Genomic DNA, 21,247 nt, shown 5'->3' on the forward strand with positions numbered 1-21,247 from the left:
CCAGATCGCGGAGAGGGAGGGGGCAGGCTTGCCCAGCCGGAGAAGCAAAGACCCCCAACCCGCTTCCAGCTCATTGGGGAGGGGGTTGCAGAGAGTGACCCCCCCTCTTTTTTCTTCCTGGGGAAGGGTCGCCCTTCACCCCCCCCTCCTCCTTCCCCAGCGGCCCAGATCGCGGAGACGAGGGGTGGGAGGCTTGCCCAGCCGGAGAAGCAAAAGCCCCCCCCCAACCCGCTTCCACCTAATTGGGGAGGGGGTTGCAGAGAGCGACCCCCCTTCTTTTCCCCATCTTTCTTCTTCCTGGGGAGGGGTCGCCCTTCACCCCTCCTCCTCCTCCTTCCCCAGCGGCCCAGATCGCGGAGACGGGGGGGGGGGGCTTGCTCAGTCGGAGAAGCAGAAGCCCCCCCCCAACCCGCTTCCAGCTAATTGGGGAGGGGGTTGCAGAGAGCGACCCCCCCTCTTTTTTCTTCCTGGGGAGGGGTCGCCCTTCACCCCCCTTCCTCCTTCCTCACCGGCCCAGATCGCGGAGAGGGGGGGGGAGGCTTGCCCAGCCGGAGAAGCAAAAGCCCCCCCCAACCCGCTTCCAGCTCATTGGGGAGGGGGTTGCAGAGAGTGACCCCCCCCTCTTTTTTCTTCCTGGGGAGGGGTCGCCCTTCACCCCCCCTCCTCCTTCCTCACCGGCCCAGATCGCGGAGAGGGGGGGGCAGGCTTGCTCAGCCGGAGAAGCAGAAGCCCCCCCCCAACCCGCTTCCACCTAATTGGGGAGGGGGTTGCAGAGAGCGACCCCCCTTCTTTTCCCCATCTTTCTTCTTCCTGGGGAGGGGTCGCCCTTCACCCCTCCTCCTCCTCCTTCCCCAGCGGCCCAGATCGCGGAGAGGGGGGGGCTTGCCCAGCGGGAGAAGCAAAGACCCCCCCAATCCGCTTCCAGCTAATGGGGGGGTGTTTGCAGAGAAAGACCCCCTCTTTTTCCTTCTTTCTTCTTCCTGGGGAGGGGTCTCCTTCACTCTCCCCTTCCTCCTTCCCCACCGTCCCAGATCTCGGAGAGGGGGGGGCTTGCCCAGCGGGAGAAGCAAAGACCCCCCAATCCGCTTCCAGCTAATTGGGGAGGGGGTTGCAGAGAACGACCCCCCTCTTTTTCCTTCCTCCTCCCACCTTCCTTCTTCCCCACCGTCCCAGATCTCGGAGAGGGGGGGGGGCTTTCCTAGCCGGGGAAGCAACCCCTCCCTCAACCAGCTTCCAGCTATTTGGGGAGGGGGCTGCCTAGAAGGACCCCTCCTCTTTTTCTCTCCTTCCATTCCCTCCTTCCTCGGCGGCTGTTTTTCCTCCGCGCCCCCCCCCCCTTTATTTCTTTTTTTCTCCCTGGCTCAGCAGATGGCCTTGTTATTGATACTCAAGCCGCCTTCTCCAACCGGGCGCCCTCTGCACGCGTTGGGGCCGCGGCCGGCAGCCCGGCGCACCTGGAGAGCTGCCGGTTTGGGGGCGGATTTATATTTTGCCGAGCTTTTCACACACACACACACACACACACACACCCCTCCCCTCGCTGAGATCCTGCAAAGGGATCAATAATAACCTGCTTGCAGTGGGTTGCAGTTAGCGATCCGGAGACCCTTCCCACCTATTTCAGGGAGTTGGGTGGGTGGCATATGCCACCCACCGAGCTGGGAAATGTTTTATTTCTAAAGATTAAAATTGAGGGTGTGTGTGTGTGGGGGGGGGAAGCGTAGAGTCGGGTCATTCAGCTGGGCTGAAGCCCCCCTCCCTCTCCTTCCCCCCCCCTCAATTTGCAAGATGTGCCTTTTGGGGTGGGCTGCTTCCCCCTTACCTTCATTTTAAATTGGGGGGGAGGGGGAGGGGGAAAGCAAGAATTCTGGTGATCAGTTCTGTTCTCAGCAACTACCCCCTCCCTTTATTTATTTATTTATTTATTTATTTATTTATTTATTTATTTATTTATTTATTTATTTATTTTATTTTTATATCGCCCTTCTCCCGAAGGACTCAGGGCGGTGTACAGGGCAATAAATATAAAAACGAGATACAAAAGTTAAAAACAATTAAATATAATGCCCGAATATAAAACAATTATTCCGAAGTCAGCCTGGTGCATGCCGTTCAAATGCTTCGTTGCAAATACACAAGGGTGTTTATGGGTTGGAAGCATGAATGTTTGCATTGTCTCCCGGCTTCTCTCGTTGGGTCTCTGTGTGTCTGTGTGTGTCCCTGTGTGTGCAAATTTAGGAAGCTGTTGGCTGCAAGGAGCTACATTTGCACACAATGTGTTTGTGTGTGTGTGTGTGTGTGGAATTGCATCCAGCTACTTCCCCTTTGTTTTCCATGGGGGGGTCCCCCCCTCTTTTTTCTCTTTCTCTGGCCTGACTTTCCCAACCGTAATTACAGGATTATTTCCCCTTTGCCACCTGTCCGAGTGAGTTTCACCCCCCCCCACCCCAGGAATGACACCATCCCCAGCTCTTTCCTGGAGAAGAAGAAAAAAAATCAAATCTGATCCTCCCTATTGGATGAATTGCCCCCTAATATTGATATTCCCCCCACCCCCCAAAAAATGTCACTGACAAAATAAAGCTGCAACAGACAGCGTGCCTCCCAGCTGTGAAATTCCGTTGGAATAACAAAAAAGCGTAGAAACCCAAATCAGATGGAAAATACTTTTCTGTTATTATTATTATTATTATTATTATTATTATTATTATTATTATTATTATTATTATTATAATCACAAATGGAGGCTGGCACTGGAGGATTCGGAGGCAAAGATTTATTTATTTATTTTTTTAAAAAAAGGCAATAAACAGAATTTTTAGAAAGAATAATGTGGCTACGGTGGGGGTTTTCAGCTCCTTTTTCCAGGTATGTATCAACTTGCAACTTCTCCCCCCAAGGGAAAAAAAAGGTAGATTGAAGCCGCCGCCCCCCATTAATGTGTAAAATTGCTGATTGTGGTGCCTTTCCAGCCTTCTTATAAATATTTCTACCCAACTCCCTATGGCCAGTTGGGAGATGCCGGGCAGAGTGGATGAGTGGGTGACTTCCCACGTGCCTTTTTTTTTTTTTTGCAGTGTGGATAGAAGGGAATCTGCAAACAAAGCCTTTCTTTCCTCTTCGGCTCTCCCTCCGCCCACTCCCCTCCCTCCCTCCCTCACATCAGGGGAGGGGACGTCCTTGCTGGCTTTAGCTGCATCAATCTGGCTGGCTTTGTGTTGAGCAAAGTGTGCTATCTGGGTCTCCCCGTAGTGTTTATGTGTCAGTGGAACAGTTCCAGAAAAAACATCGCCCTCCTCTTTCTGCTTAAAACTGCTGATGTCCATAAAGAGCAGTTTAATTCAGTTTAAGGAGAGAGAGAGAGAGAGATTGGTTTGCGGGAGAAGAGAAGTCTATGGACATCTATCTATCTATCTGTCTGTCTGTCTGTCTGTCTGTCTGTCTGTCTATCTATCTATCTATCTATCTATCTATCTCTATCATCTATGTATCTATCTGTCTATCATCTATCATCTGTCTCTGTCTATCATCTGTCTTATCTATATCTATCTATCTATCCATCTATCATCTGTCTGTCTACCTACCTACCTGTCTGTCTGTCTGTCTATCCTCTGTCTGTCTGTCTGTCCGTCCGTCCGTCTATCTATCATCTATCATCTATGTATCTGTCTATCATCTGTCTGTCCGTCCGTCCATCTATCATTTATTATCTATGTATCTGTCTATCATCTGTCTGTCTGTCTGTCCATCTATCTATCTATCATCTGTCTATTATCTATGTATCTCTATCATCTGTGTATCTATCTATCTATCATCTATGTATCTGTCTACCATCTGTCTGTCTGTCTGTTTGTCTGCCTGCCTACCTACCTATCTATTTATCTGTCTGTCTGTCTGCCTGCCTGCCTACCTACCTACCTACCTACCTACCTACCTACCTACCTACCTACCTACCTACCTACCTACCTATCTATCTATCTATCTATCTATCTATCTATCTATCTATCTATCTATCTATCTATCTATCTATCTATCTATCTATCTATCTATCTACCTACCTACCTACCTACCTACCTACCTACCTACCTACCTATCTATCTATCTACCTACCTACCTACCTACCTACCTATCTATCTATCATCCAGGTCATGGTTGTCCCACAGTTACTTTTTTTTTTCTTCCCCAAAAGGCAATTGGACATTCTTGATTTTTTTCCCCTTCAAAACATTTCACTTCTCATCCAAGAACTAAATTATCTTGGATGAGAAGCGAAATGTTTTCAAGGAAAAAAAAACAAGGAAGTCCGGTTGCCTTTTGCAAGAAAAAAACGAAAAAGCACCTTAGGGATGTTAAAGAGAAGCGGTTTTGCAAGATATGTTTCTTTATGCTCAGCTCTGAAGAAGCTAAACAAGGAGAGAAGCAACTTGGAATTAAGGAGAAACTTCCCTAACAACCAGGACAATTAACCAGTGGAACTGCTGGCCTCCAGAAGTTGTGGGTGCTTCCTTACTGGAGGCTTTCAAAAAAAGACTGGCCAACCACTTGTCTGAAATGGCATAGGGCAGGGGTCTTCAAACTTGGCCCTTTTATGACTGGTGGACTTCAACTCCCAGAATTCCTCAGCCAGGCACGCTGGCTGAGGAATTCTGGGAGTTGAAGTCCACCAGTCATAAAAGGGCCGAGTTTGAAGACCCCTGGCATAGGGTCTCCTGCTTGAACAGGGAGCTGGACTAGAAGACCTCCAAGGCCCCTTCCAGCTCTGTTATTCTGTTAAACAGGGTTCGTTTAGCCTGGTCATTTGTGTCTTGAGTGAGAATTCTGCCTTGACTTGTTTGATGAGCAATCAGTTTATTTTCTTGGCTGTTCACAATTGTCTTAGAAGTCTTCTTCAGGAGAAAAGATAAAAGGTGTCAATACTCTTTGTCTCCTGTTTCCTCAAATGCAACCTTTGTTTCCATAGTCACGCAAGGGTAGGCAACCTTGGCTCTTTTATGACTCGTGCACTTCTCCCAGAATTCCTGAGCCAGCATGTCTCAGCTTGGAAACCTCTCCCTTTTCCCTCAGTATGGCTGGCTCAGGAATTCTGGGAGTTGAAGTCCACAACTCATAAAGCGGCCTAGGCCTAGGCTAGGAGTAGGCAACCTTGGCTCTTTTATGACTCGTGGACTTCAACTCCCAGAATTCCTGAGCCAGCATGGCTCAGCTTGGAAACCTCTCCCTTTCCTCTCAGCGTGGCTGGCTCAGGAATTCTGGGAGTTGAAGTCCACAACTCATAAAGCGGCCTAGGCCTAGGCTAGGAGTAGGCAACCTTGGCTCTTTTATGACTCGTGGACTTCAACTCCCAGAATTCCTGAGCCAGCATGGCTCAGCTTGGAAACCTCTCCCTTTCCTCTCAGCGTGGCTGGCTCAGGAATTCTGGGAGTTGAAGTCCACAACTCATAAAGCGGCCTAGGCCTAGGCTAGGAGTACGCAACCTTGGCTCTTTTATGACTCGTGGACTTCAACTCCCAGAATTCCTGAGCCAGCATGGCTCAGCTTGGAAACCTCTCCCTTTTCCCTCAGCGTGGCTGGCTCAGGAATTCTGGGAGTCGAAGTCCACGAGTCATAAAAGAGCCAAAGTTGCCAAGGTCAACCGTGGTTTGCACGATTTGGATCTTAGTACTCCTAGACACAACACTGCATTTGAGCATTTTTTTCTCAGGTCTCCATATCTGCTCTGCCAAATGCTAGTCTGTGGTATACAGTTAGTCCTCAACATACAACAGTTCTTTTAGTGATTGCCGAAAGTTACAACAGCACTGACCTACGACCGTTTTTTTTTTACACTTATGGCCGTTGCAGCATCCCCGTGGTCACATAATCAAAATTTGGAAATTTGGACATTTGTATGCATTTATCCTCACGTGATCAAAAATTCAGATGCTTGGCAACTGACTCGTATTTATGACGGTTGCAGCGTCCCGTGTGATTCCCCTTTTGCGACCTTTGGATAAGCAAAGTCCATGGGGAAGCTGGATTTAGTTAACAGCCGTGTTACTAACTTAACAACTGCAGCGATCCACTTAACATCTGTGGCAAGGAAGGCTGTAAAGTGGGGCCAAACTCACTTAAACGGCCGTCTTGCTTAGCAAGGGAAATTTTGGGCTCCATTGCGGTCGTAAATTGAGGACTATCTGTAACTTCCAAAGCAATTCCGCAGAGAAATTGGCGTCGGAATCTGTGTGGGCCAGAGGGAGCCATTAAACTTTGCTGCAGATTAAATTATCCCACAGCGAAGCGTGGCTGGTAATATTTATGATCTACTAATTGAGTTTCGGTAGATCAGCCTGACAATTGTCACAACTTGAGGACTGCCTGTATTCCAGTGATACCGACATTTATTTGTTGTTTATCTGCTCAAAGCACTGTGGTTGCTTTTATTTTTTCCCCCCTCTGAATTTTCTATTGTACTTAAAAAACAACAACTCCTATTAACTCCTGGGACAACTGTTGGCAAAGGTCACTATCCTGTTTTGCCCCATACTGGACATTTTTGCCCTATTTTGAAAAGTTTCTGGACATATGTTTTGATGGGACTTCTTTGGTAGCCTGGGCCCTGGAGAGAAAGGCAGAGGAGAAGAGGGCCGAAACAGCAGTAGATAAAATGAGTAATTTTGATAGTGGGATGGGGAACTTTTCTCTCTGGGACAGGAGGGTCCCCAGAGAGGGTCAGAAAAGTCAAGATGGCCACCATTTGCTCAAAACAAATATGTGGGGAAAGGGGCGGGGCTTTGTTTGGCGGCCATCTTGACTTTTGTTGACGGGGCCCTGTGGATATGCCCTTTTGCTGGGGTTGCTGAAGGCTGCCCGCCATTTTAAGATGGTTGGACTTCTACTTGCTGCAAGGGGTCTTCTGGGAGTTGAAGTCCACCCATCTTAAAATGGCTAAGCTTGGGAAAAACTACTCTATGTTTGCTGCAGAGGGAAGGTTACCCCTTCAAAGCAAGGGGGAAAAAATGGTCTGGTTTGTATACATTCACACATTTTCAAGTGCAAATTATAGGCAGTCCTTGACTTAGGACCGTAACTGAGCCCAAAATTTATGTTGCTAAGCGAAACATTTGTTAAGTGAGTTTTGCCCGCTTTTTTTTACCTTTCTTGCCACGGTTGTTAATTAAACCATTGCCGTTGTTAAGTTAGTAACCCGGTTGTTAAGTGAATCTGGCTTCCCCCATTGACTTTGCTGTTCAGAAAGTTGCAAAAGGGGATCACGGGACCCCGGGACACTGCGACCGTCATAAATGTGAGCCAGTTGCCAAGCCTCTGAATTTTGATCACATGTCCACGGGGATGCTGCAACGGTCTTAAGTGTGAAAAATCCTCATAAGTGACTTTTTCGGCACCCCTGTAACTTTGAACCATCCCTAAACAAGCTGTCATAAGTGGAGTGTACGGGTAGTCCTCGACTTATGAACACAAATGAGCCGAATATTTCTGTTGTTAAGTGAGACATTTGTTAAGCATCTGATGTCATGGTTCCGACCGATGAAACTCTTCAAAGAACTTCGAGGCATTGTTTACCTTAAAAGAATCTTTATTCGAGTAGCATAACGTCGGCACTTACATAGTCAAAGCCAAATCTGAGTTCCCCTCCCCTGATCACACAGTATCAAAGCACAATTCCCTCCTCCAATTAACAGTCCTAAATCACATTCTCCAATTAGTTTAAAATGCAGCCTTCCCCTCCAGTTCTCCAGCTCGCCAATTCTTATCATCTCTTATTTCAATAACCTTGGTTCTCACACTAGGCTTGGTATTGTTATGTCTAGCTAGACTCTCATGCACCTTCCTCCCTCCGGTGTCATTTAACTCTAACTCTTAAGAGTAAAACGTAAGAAGAAAAATGGTTGCATCTCCATATGTTGTCAAAGCGAAAACATCCAATCTGAATTTTGATCACGCGATCGTGGGGATGTGAGCACAATTAACCAGTGGAACATCTTGCCTCCAGAAGTTGTGGGTGCTTCATCCCTAGGAAAGCTAAAGGTAAAGGTAAAGGATCCCCCGCACATGTGTGCTAGTCGTTTCCGACTCTAGGGGCCGGTGCTCATCTCCGTTTCAAAGCCGAAGAGCCGGCGCTCATCCTCGGACGTCTCCGTGGTCATGTGGCCGGTGTGACTAGACGCCAAAGGCGCACGGAACGCTGTTAACCTTCCCACCGTAGTGGTCCCTATTTTTCTACTTGCATTTTTACGTGCTTTCGAACTGCTAGGTTGGCAGAAGCTGGGACGAGTAACAGGTGCTCACTCTGCTACGCGGCACTCGGGATTCGACCCGCCAAACTGCCGACCTTCTGATCGACAAGCTCAGCGTCCTAACCCACCGAGCCCTGGAGGCGTTTAAAAAGAGACTGGGCAGCCATTTGTCTGAAATAGCATAGGGTCTCCTGCTTGTATGGGGGTGGAGGGGTGGACTAGAAGACCTCCAAGGCCCCTTCCAGCTCTTTTCTGATTGAAAGACTCTTTGCTTGGAAGGCCATTGTCTTCTGAAAGAGCAGCTTTTAATGTCCTGGGGAAAACGAGCTTCTTCTTCTTCTGATTTCAAAGATATTAACCTGCCTGCTATCTGATTAGGTAATCATCTCCAGTGCCAAGGCTGCCGAATTCTTGGCTGCAGCCATCACACTTGGCAATATAATCCACCCGTTTAATTGTGTTGTTTCCTTTTGGGCGGTTTTGGCATTTGCATTTCAATAGGCAATGTTTTTCCTTCTCTGAATCTCTCTTCTGTCCTGAGGTGTCTTTTTGCCCCCTTGGTCCAGCTTCCATAGTCTTTGAAAGAAATTCTCCTCAGCGGCTGTTGCCCTAGAAAAGCTTAATAGTCACCCTCAATTTGCAACCCCAAGGGAGCCCCAAATTTCTGCTGCTGGGTGAAAAATGTGTTAAGTGGGTTTTGCCTCATTTTATGACCTTTCCTGCCCCAGTTGTTAAGTGAATCACCGCAGCTGTTAAGTTAGCAACCCGGTTTGGTGAATCTTGGCTTCCTCATTCACTTTGCTTGTCAAAAGGTCACAAAAGGAGATCACATGACTCTGGGACAATGCTGGCTCAGGAATTCTCGGAATTGAAGTCCACGAGTCAGAAAGGGGCCATAGTTCCCCAGGCTGGCTCAGGAATTCTGGGAGTTGAAGTCCACGAGACAGAAAGGGGCCACAATTCCCCCATGCTGGCTCAGGAATTCTGGGAGTTGAAGTCCACAAGTCAGAAAGGGGCTATAGTTCCCCATGCTGGCTCAGGAATTCTGGGAGTTGAAGTCCACCAGTTATGAAGGGGCCAAAGTTTCCCATGCTGGCTCAGGAATTCTGGGAGTTGAACTCCACAAGTCATAAAGGGGTCATAGTTCCCCATGCTGGCTCAGGAATTCTGGGAATTGAAGTCCACAATCATAAAGAGGACATAGTTCCCTTATCAATGGCTAGATAAGCGAGTTAGAGAGAAAGGAATGTGATATGCAATTTTGAATTTATTTGAGTAAAAAAAAATACCATACATTGAAAACTTAGTATTGTTTATGATAATCTATTATACCTATCATTGTTATTAATTATTAGCTTTATTACTTTTATTTACATATACAGTATTTACCCAGACAATATGCTGTTTGCCAAATATTGAATGTTATTGGGGGAAACCCCAGCCCTCACCCCCAACCTCTCCTGTACCCTATCCCAAATTCCCATCCTCTTACCCCCCTCTTTAACCCTATAAAGACTAATAATTACCCTGGGACAATGCTGGCTCAGGAATTCTGGGAGTTGAAGTCCATGAGTCAGAAAGGGGCCACAATTCCCCCATGCTGGCTCAGGAATTCTGGGAATTGAAGTCCACGAGTCAGAAAGGGGCCACAATTCCCCCATGCTGGCTCAGGAATTCTGGGAATTGAAGTCCACAAGTCATGAAGAGGCCACAAGTTCCCCATGCTGGTTCAGGAGTTCTGGGAATTGAAGTCCACAAGTCATGAAGTGGCCACAATTCCCCCATGCTGGTTCAGGAATTCTGGGAGTTGAAGTCCACAAGTCATGAAGGGGCCATAGTTTTTTTTTTATTTTTTTATTTTAATTCCATTTATATCCCGCCCTTCTCTGAAGACTCAGGGCGGCTTACAAGCTTAGCTCAGGAATTCTGGGAGTTGAAGTCCACAAGTCATAAAAGAGCCATAGTTCCCCACCCCTGTAGCTCCAGAGAGGAAGAGGTAGAAGATAACGTTGGTTTTAAAGCAAAATGCTTCTCCTCCTAAATCAATCTCTGGACATTCAGCATCACGGGAGACCCAATTTAAGGCACAAATGTTAAAAAAAAACACCTGCCAAGATCCAAAATCCAAAACCCATTTCTCCTTGGATGTTTTGGTTCAGCTGTGAAAAGAAGAAGAGAAACTTGAGCAGCCTTCTTCACTCTTTCGTGTTGAGTTAGCATTTTAGCGGTGTTTTCCCCTCTGCTTTGTCATCGCATGTCTTGTGCCAAGTTTCAAAACCTACAACGTGAACTATGTTGACACTGTCTCTTTCTGGGGGGGAAAAAGCTTTTTGTGTTCCTTTACGCAGTAGGAAAAAAAGAAATAGCAATTCAATTCAGAACAAGTAGCAGGAAAAAAAATAGCAGTTCAGTTCAGTTTAAGAAGAGGGTGGACAGCCTTTTGTCTGGAACAGTATAGGGCAGGGGTAGGCAACCTCGGCTCTTTTATGACTCATGGACTTCAACTCCCAGAATTCCTGAGTCAGCTATGCTGAGGGGAAAGGGAGAGGTTTCCAAGCTGAGCCGTGCTGACTCAGGAATTCTGGGAGTTGTAGTCCACGAGTCATAAAAGAGCCAAGGTTGCCTACCCCTGGCCTAGGCCTAGGCCACTTTATGACTCGTGGACTTCAACTCCCAGAATTCCTGAGCCAGCCACGCTGAGGGGAAAGGGAGAGGTTTCCAAGCTGAGCCGTGCTGACTCAGGAATTCTGGGAGTTGAAGTCCACGAGTCATAAATGAGCCAAGGTTGCCTACCCCTGGCCTAGGCCTATGCCGCTTTATGACTCGTGGACTTCAACTCCCAGAATTCCTGAGCCAGCCACGCTGAGGGAAAAGGGAGAGGTTTCCAAGCTGAGCCGTGCTGACTCAGGAATTCTGGGAGTTGAAGTCCATGAGTCATAAAAGAGCCGAGGTTGCCTACCCTTGGTATAGGGTTTCCTGCTTGAGCAGGGGGTTGGACTAGAAGACCTCTAAGGTCCCTTCCAACTCTTGTTATTCTGCAAAAGTTCAGAAGAGAAGGATCAGGGCAGACATGACGGCAGTCTTCCAATATTTGAGGGGGTCAACCTATTCTCCAGAGCACCTAAGGCAGGGGTCTTCAAACTTGGCCTTTTTACGACTTGTGGACTTCAACTCCCAGAAACATTAAGAGAGGCAGAGAGAAACTTTGCCCAGGAATAGCCTGCTGGTTTTGGAGATGCTGGCTGGGGAATTCTGGGAGTTGAAGTCCACAAGGTTGGACATGCCTGCTATAAAACATTCCAGAAAGTCCTCGCCTTACGACCACAGTCGAGAATTTTTTTTTGTTGCCAAGTGAGACATTCATTCCGTGAATTTTGCCCCATTTTACGACCTTGCTTGCCACAGTTGTTAAGGGAATCACTGCAGTTGATAACTTCGTAGCACATTTGTTAAGTGAATTGGGCTTTCCCGCATTGCCTTTGCTTGTCACTGTCTGTCTGTCTATCTATCTATCTATCTATCTATCTATCTATCTATCTATCTATCTATCTATCTATCCTCATCTCTCTCTCCATCATATCTCTCTCTCTCTCTCTCTCTCTCTCTCTCTCTCTATATATATATATATATATATATATATATATATACTCTCTCTTATCTATCTATCTATCTATCTATCTATCTATCTATCTATCTATCTATCTATCTATCTATCTATCTATCTATCTATCTATCCTCTGTCATCCATCTATCATCTATCTATCTATCTATCTATCTATCTATCTATCTATCTATCTATCTATCTATCTATCTATTTTCTCTCTATCATCTATCTGTCTATCTATCTATCATCTGTCTATCTATCTATCTATCTATCTATCTATCTATCTATCTATCTATCTATCTATCTATCTATCATCTATTTTCTCTCTATCATCTATCTGTCTGTCTATCTATCTATCTATCTATCTATCTATCTATCTATCTATCTATCTATCTATCTATCTTCTCTCTCTCTCTACCCATTATCCATCTATCTATCTACTCTCTGTCTATCATCGGTCTGTCTGTCTGTCTACCTGTCTGTCTATCATCTATCACCTCTCTCTCTCCCTCTCTCCTCCCCTCCTCTCCCCCATCTGCCCCCCCCACTGGTGGGGCAGCTAAAGGTTGCTATCCTAAGCTGTCTTTGATACAGTTTTAAAAAGGGGCCATTATGAATTAAGCAGCAGAGTCCCAACATTGCTGAACATGCTGCTCTTTGAAAGCCGTTTTCTCTTTCAGCTCTCGCTGGCCTGGAAAAGAGAAGGACAGCATGAAAAGAGCCAAGCTCCTTCCGATCTTTCTCTGTGTTGGTAGCTTTTCATTCTCCCTGAAAAAAAAGAAGACTTTGCTTTGACCAAAAGCAAACCTTTTGGTGAATTGGGGTTACTTCCTCTCTCCCCCTGTTCTCCTGTCCAAAAGGAAGACGGGAGGCTTTATCCATTTATTCATGTGCAAATGTTTCATCCTTTTTTCTTTTTTCTTTTTGATAAAGCGAATAATAGCAACCCATTCCTTGCCGCTTCTGGAATTGGTTCATTTGTTGTTTTCACAGGTTTTTCCCCAGATTTTATATACTTTGCAGCAAATTAGGAAAAAAAAAGGGGGAGAAAGGAAGGAAGTTAAAAAGAGGAGGGAGGGAGGAAAAGTAGAACGAGCGAAAACAGAAGGGAAGAAGACAGAGGGAGGAAGGAAAGAGGGGAGGAAGAAAAAGGAAAGAAATAAAAACAGTAGAGGAAGGAAGGAAGGGAGGGAGGAAAAGAAGGAAGAAAAGGGAAGGGGATAGAGGGATGAAGGAAGGAATGGGAAGGGTTAGGATTAGAAGGATGTTAAAAGAGGAAAGACAGGAAGAGAAAGAAGAATGGAAGGGGACAGATGAAGGAAAGAGAGGGAAGAAAGAGAAGGAAGGAGAAAGTTAAAAGAGGAGGGAGGGAGGAAGGAAGGGGGTAGGGAGGAAGGAAGGAAAGAGGGAAGGAAGAGAAGGAAGGGAGGAAGACAAAAGATGGGAGGGAAGAAGGAAGGAAGGGGACAGGGAGGAAGGAAGGAAAGAGGGAAGGGAGAGAAGGAAGGGAGGAAGATAAAAGATGGGAGGGAAGAAGGAAGGAAGGGGGCAGGGAGGAAGGAAGGAAAGAGGGAAGGGAGAGAAGGAAGGGAGTCAGGAAGTTAAAAGGGAAGGGAGGGAGGAAGGAAGGAAGGAAAAGAGAAAAGAAAGAAGACGGAAGGAAGGACTAAGAGAAGAGGGAGGAAAGAAAGAAAGATCGAGGCAGCCAGGCTAGAAGGAAGCAAGGAAGGAAAGAACTTAAAAGTTCGCCAGCTTGGAAAGGTGAAAAGACTCTTTTCAGCGAGAAAGCAACTCTCGTTTTATTTTTTATTATTTTCCCCCGAAATATTTTTCTATCCAGAGCAACGTCTGGGACAAAATTGCTCCTTCTCCAGAGTTGGGAAGCTGATGTGCGTAATGAAAACGCTCCCCCTGTCTCAGCATTTTTTCCCCCCTGTTGTTGTTGTTCTTTCTGATGTTTTGTCTGCTCTCTCTCTCTCTCCCCATCCTCTTCGGAAAAAAAAAGAATTTGAGGGATCCTTGGCGTTCTCCGGAGCTTGATTGTTTTCCCCCCTCCGCAGACTTTTCAAACTCTTACTCAACTTCTGGAGTCTGTTAAAAATTAGATCTTGATTCTTGGCCTTGCAGTAAACTGACCTTCTTTTGTTACTGGGCCGTCTTTGGTATCTGCCGGCAAAAGCATCCTTTCTCTGCCCAGTTTTGTCCTTGACTCTTTGGCTGCTAGCTTTGGAGTGCGTGGGGGTTGAGTTTCTTGAACAACGGACAAAAAATTATTTCCTTACTCTGGATCAGGGCTGTTGAAACCTGGCCCTTTTATGACTTGTGGACTTCAACTCCCAGAATTCCTCAGCCAGCGTGCACGCTGGCTGAGGAATTCTGGGAGTTGAAGTCCACACGTCTTCTGGGAGTCGCCCCAAATGGTTGATACAGATTAGAGCAGGGGTCTTCAACCCTGACACCTTTCATGACTTGTGGACTTCAACTCCCAGAATTCCTCAGCCAGCGTGCACGCTGGCTGAGGAATTCTGGGAGTTGAAGTCCACACGTCTTCTGGGAGTTGCCCCAAATGGTTGATACAGATTAGAGCAGGGGTCTTCAACCCTGGCACCTTTCATGGCTTGTGGACTTCAACTCCCAGAATTCCTCAGCCAGGCTGAGGAATTTTTGGGAGTTGAAGTCCACAAGTCATAAAAGGGCCAGGTTTGAAGAGCCCCCCCCCCCGCTCTGGATGAACCTCTGCCTTGGTTTTCACTTCTTGAAGTGGTTCTTCGTTACCTACAAAGAACTCTTTGAAGTCCAGAAGCATCCTTTGAGGGCCACCTCCATATTATCATGTAATAACGGAATGACAGAGGGGGAAGGGACCGTGGAGGTCATCTAGTCCAACCCCCTGCTCAGGCAGGAAACCCTACATGCCCATTTCAGACAAACGGTGGTCCAAGCTCTTCTCAAAAACCTCCAGCGTTGGAGCATTCGCAGCTTCTGAAGGCAAGCCCTTCTTCCACTGACTAATTGCTCTAGTGATTAATTTGTTTCCTGAGATCAGACTGTCTTCTCCTTAATCTACATCAGGGGTCTTCAAACTCGGCCCTTTTATGACTCATGGACTTCAACTCCCAGAATTCCTCAGCCAGGCATGCTGGCTGAGGAATTCTAGGAGTTGAAGTCCATGAGTCATAAAAGGGCCGAGTTTGAAGACCCCTGCTCTAGAGAAAAGCAAGGTTTTTTCCTTAGCCAAGAAAAACCAAATATATAGATGCAGATTAGGCGAAACCTGGATCTCGGATTCCTAGTGGACAGTCACTTGGATAGGAGCCAGCCGTGTGCTGCAGCTGCCAAAAAAGCCAACACAATCCTAGGCCGCATTAACAGAGGGATAGAATCAAGATCACGTGAAGTCTTAATACCACTTTATAAGGCCTTGGCAAGGCCACACTTGGAATACGGCATCCAGTTTTTGGTCACCACGATGTAAAAAAGACGTTGAGACTCTAGAAAGAGTGCAGAGAAGAGCAACAAAAAGAATTAAGGGCTAAAACATACGAAGAACGATTGCTGGAATTGGCTGTGTCTAGTTTAATGAAGAGAAGGACGAGGGGGGCAGTCTTCGAATTAGCTTGACCCCCAGAAAGAAGAGGGGATCAACCTATTTTCCAAAGTACCCGAAGGCAGGACAAGAAACCGTGGGTGGAAACACGAATCAAGGAAAGATCTAACATAGAATTAAGGAGAAATTTCCTGACAGTTAGAAAAATTAACCAGTGGAAGTGCTTGCCTCCAGAAGTTGTGGTTTCTCTTCAAGAAGAGATCAGACAGCCGTTTGTCTGAAATAGCATAGGGTTCTCTGCCTGAGAAGGGGGTTGGACTAGATGACCTCCAAGGTCCCTTCCAGCTCTGCTATTCTGGTTACAAGAGTCCAGAGGCAGAGTCTTCTCCGAAGTTCTGATTCATGCTTTTAAGTGATCGAACCTGCTTTTTGGGGGAAGTGAGTGAATGCTGACCATGTGCCAATGGGCTTTGTGGTTGTTGTTTGTTTTTTAAAGAGCCCTCTGCTTCTTAAGAAATTTATTGAATTATTTTGGAGAGTGGGGTGTTGAGGAATGAAAAACAGCTTTGTTGCAAATCAGCTTTCCTGGCTCTCTTTTACTCCAGGGACACGCAAAAGAAGTTGCAAAGGGAAGGTGTAAAGTTTGGCTAAAAATATTATTTGCCACGCAAGTTTCTTTACGGTAGGAACCTAAAGTTGTGAGGAGTACCAGCAAGTCTGTTATTTTGGGAGGTTTCGAGGTTTGTTACAGTCTAAAAAGTTGCCTTCTCATCATAAGTTCCCAAGGCTATAAAAAGCACAGAAAAGGAGGAGGGAATAGTAATTTAAAGAAATTAAATGTATGTAATTAAAAAAAACACAGAAATAGAAATATATCTAAATTTGGGTGACACCAAGAACACTCTCAGTCTCCTGGTGATTGGCCCAAAGTCACCCAGGCAGCTTTCATGCTGAAGGCAGGACTAAAACTCCCAGTCTCCTGGTGATTGGCCCAAAGTCATCCAGCTGGCTGTCACGCCTAAGGCGGGACTAGAACTCACCATCTCCTGGTGATTGGCCCAAAGTCACTCACCTGGCTGTCATGGCTAAGGCGGGACTAGAACTCACCATCTCCTGGTGATTGGCCCAAAGTCACCCAGCTGGCTTTCATGCCTAAAGCGGGACTAGAACTCACCCTCTCCTGGTGATTGGCCCAAAGTCATCCAGCTGGCTGTCACGCCTAAGGCGGGACTAGAACTCACCATCTCCTGGTGATTGGCCCAAAGTCACCCAGCTGGCTTTCATGCCTAAAGCAGGACTAGAACTCACCCTCTCCTGGTGATTGGCCCAAAGTCACTCACCTGGATGTCACGCCTAAGACGGGAATAGAACTCACCATCTCCTGGTGATTGGCCCAAAGTCACTCACCTGGCTGTCATGGCTAAGGCGGGACTAGAACTCACCATCTCCTGGTGATTGGCCCAAAGTCACCCAGCTGGCTTTCATGCCTAAAGCGGGACTAGAACTCACCCTCTCCTGGTGATTGGCCCAAAGTCACTCACCTGGCTGTCATGGCTAAGGCGGGACTAGAACTCACCATCTCCTGGTGATTGGCCCAAAGCCACCCAGCTGGCTTTCATGCCTAAAGCGGGACTAGAACTCACCCTCTCCTGGTGATTGGCCCAAAGTCACTCACCTGGATGTCACGCCTAAGACGGGACTAGAATTTCCAGTCTCCTGGTGACTGGCCCAAAGTCATCCAGCTGGCTGTCACGCCTAAGTTGGGACTAGAACCCACCATCTCCGGGTGATTGGCCCATAGTCACTCACCTGGATGTCATGCCTAAGGCGGGACTAGAACTCACCGTCTCCTGGTGATTGGCCCAAAGTCACTCACCTGGCTGTCAAGCCTAAGGCGGGACTAGAATTCCCAGTCTCCTGTTGATTGGGCCAAAGTCACCCAGCCGGCTTTCATGGCTAAGGCGGGACTAGAACTCACAGTCTCCTGGTTTCTAGCCTTCACCGCTGAAACTGACTCATTCGTGGTGTTGTCCCTGCAGTTGCGCTTTCTTGAACCAGCTCATGAGCCCACCTGTTTCCAGATGTTGTTTCCTGGCATAACCAGAGGAGCAGCCCACAAATTGTGTAGGGAGGGTCCTCCGCGTTCGGCCTCCATTGAGCCCAACATTTCTCTTGCCAAGGGAGACACGTATTACGTGCGTTTTGCCCCATTTTGCAACTTGCCGCAATCGCGAAGTGAATCGCTGCAGTTGTTAAGTTGGCGACACGGTTGCTGAGCGAAGCTGCCTTCCCCGGTGACTCGCCAGTTGTCGAAAAAGGGGAATCACACGACCCCTCAGGACCCTGCAACCGTCATAAATATGAGACGCCAAGGGTCCGGATTTTGATCACGTGACCTTGGGGATGCTGCGGCGGCCATTAAGAGAGAAAGAAAGACCCTAAGCCCCCTTTTTTCCAGCGCCGTTGCAACTTTGAACAGCCACTAAACGAACTGATGTAATTCGAGGACTTCCCCGTAATCTATTTTTCAATAATAATAATAATAATAATAATAATAATAATAATAATAATAATAATAATAATAATAATAAGTTGGAAGATAAGCTTAGAGGTCATCTAGTCCAACCCCCTGCTCAGGGAGGAAACCCTATAGCATTTCAGACAAATGGCTGTCTAGTCTCTTCTTAAAAACCTCCAGGGTTGGAGCATTCACAGCTTCTGGAGACAGTTTGTTAATAATAATATAATAAAGTCGGAAGGGACCTTGGAGGTCATCTAGTCCAACCCCCTGCTCAGGCAGGAAACCCTATAGCATTTCAGACAAATGGCTGTCCAGTCTCTTCTTAAAAACCTCCAGGGTTGGAGCATTCACAGCTTCTGGAGACAGTTTGTTAATAATAATATAATAAAGTCGGAAGGGACCTTGGAGGTCATCTAGTCCAACCCCCTGCTCAGGCAGGAAACCCTATAGCATTTCAGACAAATGGCTGTCCAGTCTCTTCTTAAAAACCTCCAGGGTTGGAGCATTCACCACATCTGGTGGCAAGCAGTTCCACTTGTCAATTGTTCTCACTGTCAGGAAGTGTCCCCTTAGTTCCAGGTTGCTTCTCTCCTTGATGAGTTTCCATCCGTTGCTTCTTGTCCTGCCTTCGGGCGCCTTGGAGAAGAGCTTGACTGCCTCTTCTTTGTGGGCAGCCCCCTGAGATATTGGGGAATAGAGAAACCATAGAGATCGGTTCTAGCCTGTGGAAAAATCAGCTGTGGAAAAATTAGCCTGTGTGAAAATGGCTTAGAGTAGACCGTATCCTTCCAGCTGTTTTTTTTCCAGCTGTGTGTGTGTGTGTGGGGGGCTTTCAAGAGATCCAGCTCAGAGCAAGATCTTGCAAGGTTTCCTGGGATCTTTCCGTTTCTCTCCTCCCGCTGGCGAGCCAAGCCGCCACGTGGCCGCAGGAAACTCGTGGCTTATCTGAAGTCAGTTTTTCTCCATACTTCCCAGCCTTGGAAGCTGATCCCAAATGGCAGAGGCCCAGTTTGCCTTCGTTGTGGTTGTTTAGAAAGCTTGAGAGCCAACAAATTGCAGATGTAAAGATTTTGTGGGTCCGGCTTGTTTGAAAATCTTTGGACAGGCTGCAAAGGGCTTTCTAGGCCGGTCAGACATTCAGGCGGGGTGGGGGAGGGTCTGACTTCATGGGAATGCTGGGAAAATGTCATTTTAAGGCAGGGGATTCGTGAAGGGGCTGTCAGCGCACGGAATGGGGAGGGGGTGTGGGTGGGTGGGAGTCAACTTTCCAGGGGCTTCTTGGCCCTTTGCACCGGTAACCCATGGCAACAATAAAGGGGTTTGGCTCGTGCCTGTTGTTCATATTGAACAAAATATGCATTAGGAGCAGCAATCCGCGGTTTGCAGGCCTTTTTTTTTCTTTCTCTCGTGCCCTGCCATGGTTGTTTTGGGGGGGCTGCTAGGAAAGCGTTGTGGGTTCGCCTGAGAAATATAAAATAAAGTAAAATGAGAGTGAGTTTTTCACTGGAGGAATCGGTCTTTTCTCCTTTCCAAGCTGGCTACCTTCCTTCCATCCATCCTTCCTTTTTCTTTGACACTTTCCTTCCTTCCTTCCTTCCTTCCTTCCTTCCTTCCTTCCTTCCTTCCTTCCTTCCTTCCTTCCTTCCTTCCTTCCTTCCTTCCTTCCTTCCTTCCTTCCTTCCTTCCTCTTTGACTCCATCCATCCGTCCATCCTTTTTCTTTGACTTCCCTCTTTGTCTCCTTCCTTCCTTCCTCTTTAACTCCTTCCTTTTTCTTTGTCTCCTTCCTTCCTTCCTTCCTTCCTTCCTTCCTTCCTTCCTTCCTTCCTTCCTTCCTTCCTTCCTTTCTTCCTTCCTTCCTCTTTAACTCCTTCCTTTTTCTTTGTCTCCTTCCATCCTTCCTTCCTTCCTTCCTTCCTTCCTTCCTTCCTTCCTTCCTTCCTTCCTTCCTTCCTTCCTTCCTTCCTTCCTTCCTTCCTCTTTAACTCCCTTTTTCTTTGACTTCTTCCTTCCTTCTTTCTTTCTATTTTTTCTTTCTATTCAGTGGCGTAGCGTGGGTTGTCAGCACCCAGGGCAAGGCAAGTAATTTGCGCCCCCTAACCGCACCGCACGCCTGGCACACACACCCCTCCACAGTGGGCAGCGACCTGGCGGCTCGGATCGGATTCGCACAGCCAGCACTGCAGTGAGAGAAAGTGAGTGAGCCAGGCAGGGGCAGAGAGCTGCGAGTGCGAGCGCGCCCCCCCCAGATGTTGCGCCCGGTGCGGCTGGCCCCCCCTGCACCCCCCACACTACGCCACTGTTTCTATTTCTTTCTCTGTTTTTTCTTTCTTTTCTCTTTTCTTTCTTTTTCTCTTTTCTCTTTTTTTCTTTCTTTTTCTGTTTCTTTCTTCATTCTTTCTCATTTTCTCTTTCTATTTTTTCTTTCTTTTCTTCATTCTTTCATTTTCTTTCTACATTCATTCTTCCCCTTTCATTTTCCCTTCCTTCCTTCCTTCCTTCCTTCCTTCCTTCCTTCCTTCCTTCCTTCCTTCCTTCCTTCCTTCCTTCCTCTCTCTCCCCCTCTCTCTCCCTTCCTCCGCCTCCTTTTTTTTTTAAGCAAACAATCCTTGGCTTTTCCACACTGCAAACAGAGGAAAAATCCTGTCCATCAAAATAACCTCCCCCCGCCCCCCACCCAGCCCTTTTGGGGATCAATGGGCATTCTGAGACCTTTGTTGTGAGCATCAACACAAAATTTCCGCTACTCCAGGATGCCCACCGACTTAATCTCACCTTTTTTTTACGGGGGGGGGGTGGTTGGAAAGGGCAAAGTCACACTTCCCCCAAAGTCACTAGATTCCCCCTACCCCCCCCCCCTCTTTTTTAAAAAGAAAAAATCTAAGAAGGTTCAGAAATGGGACAAATAAAAGAGAGGCCTTGGCTGCCGGTCACTTTGCCATCCGACATTAAAAGAACGTGAAGCATCCAAGGGGCATCCAAGTCTCACCCGGGAGATACTACAACCCTGCTCCCACCTGCTCCACGGCAGCTGTGCAGGCTGCGTAGCTGTGCTCTCCAGTGTGAACTTGTGGTGAACTCTGCAACTCTTTGTGTGTGTGTGTGTGTGTGTGTGTGTGCGTGCGCGCAGGGGCAGGCGGCCCTGCATACATTCCTTCCCCCTTGAATAAGCAGTTTGTCTCTTTAAAGCCAAGCCTTTAAACTCAAAAGCATCTGGCTTTGGAGCGTGAAACGGGATCCAGAGAAGAGCAACTAGGATGATTTAAAGGCCTGGAGACTAAAACCTATAAAAGACGGTTGCCGGAATTGGGTATGTCCAGTTTAAGGAAAAGGAAGGAATAA

At 47.2% G+C, this 21,247-nt stretch overlaps 2 protein-coding genes across 6 annotated transcripts in view; both read left to right on the forward strand.

The window, feature by feature from the left end:
* PANK2 (pantothenate kinase 2) overlaps nt 1-21,247 on the forward strand; it is a 291,105-nt gene that overhangs the window by 163,954 nt on the left and 105,904 nt on the right. The gene's annotated exons all lie outside the window — the stretch shown is intronic.
* The window catches only part of SMOX (spermine oxidase), a 52,736-nt gene that overhangs the window by 412 nt on the left and 31,077 nt on the right, over nt 1-21,247 (forward strand). For 2 of the 3 annotated variants that reach the window (XM_081332198.1, XM_081332200.1), the window contains exon 1: nt 21,119-21,215. The exons of the other annotated variant lie outside the window; for it this stretch is intronic. The gene's annotated coding sequence lies outside the window, so the exon portion shown is untranslated. Of the gene's footprint in view, nt 1-21,118; nt 21,216-21,247 lie in introns of those variants that run through there. 3 annotated transcript variants of the gene reach the window in all.

This window comes from Vipera berus, assembly GCF_964194415.1.
Source record: "Vipera berus genome assembly, chromosome: 7".
NCBI lineage: Eukaryota > Metazoa > Chordata > Lepidosauria > Squamata > Viperidae > Vipera > Vipera berus.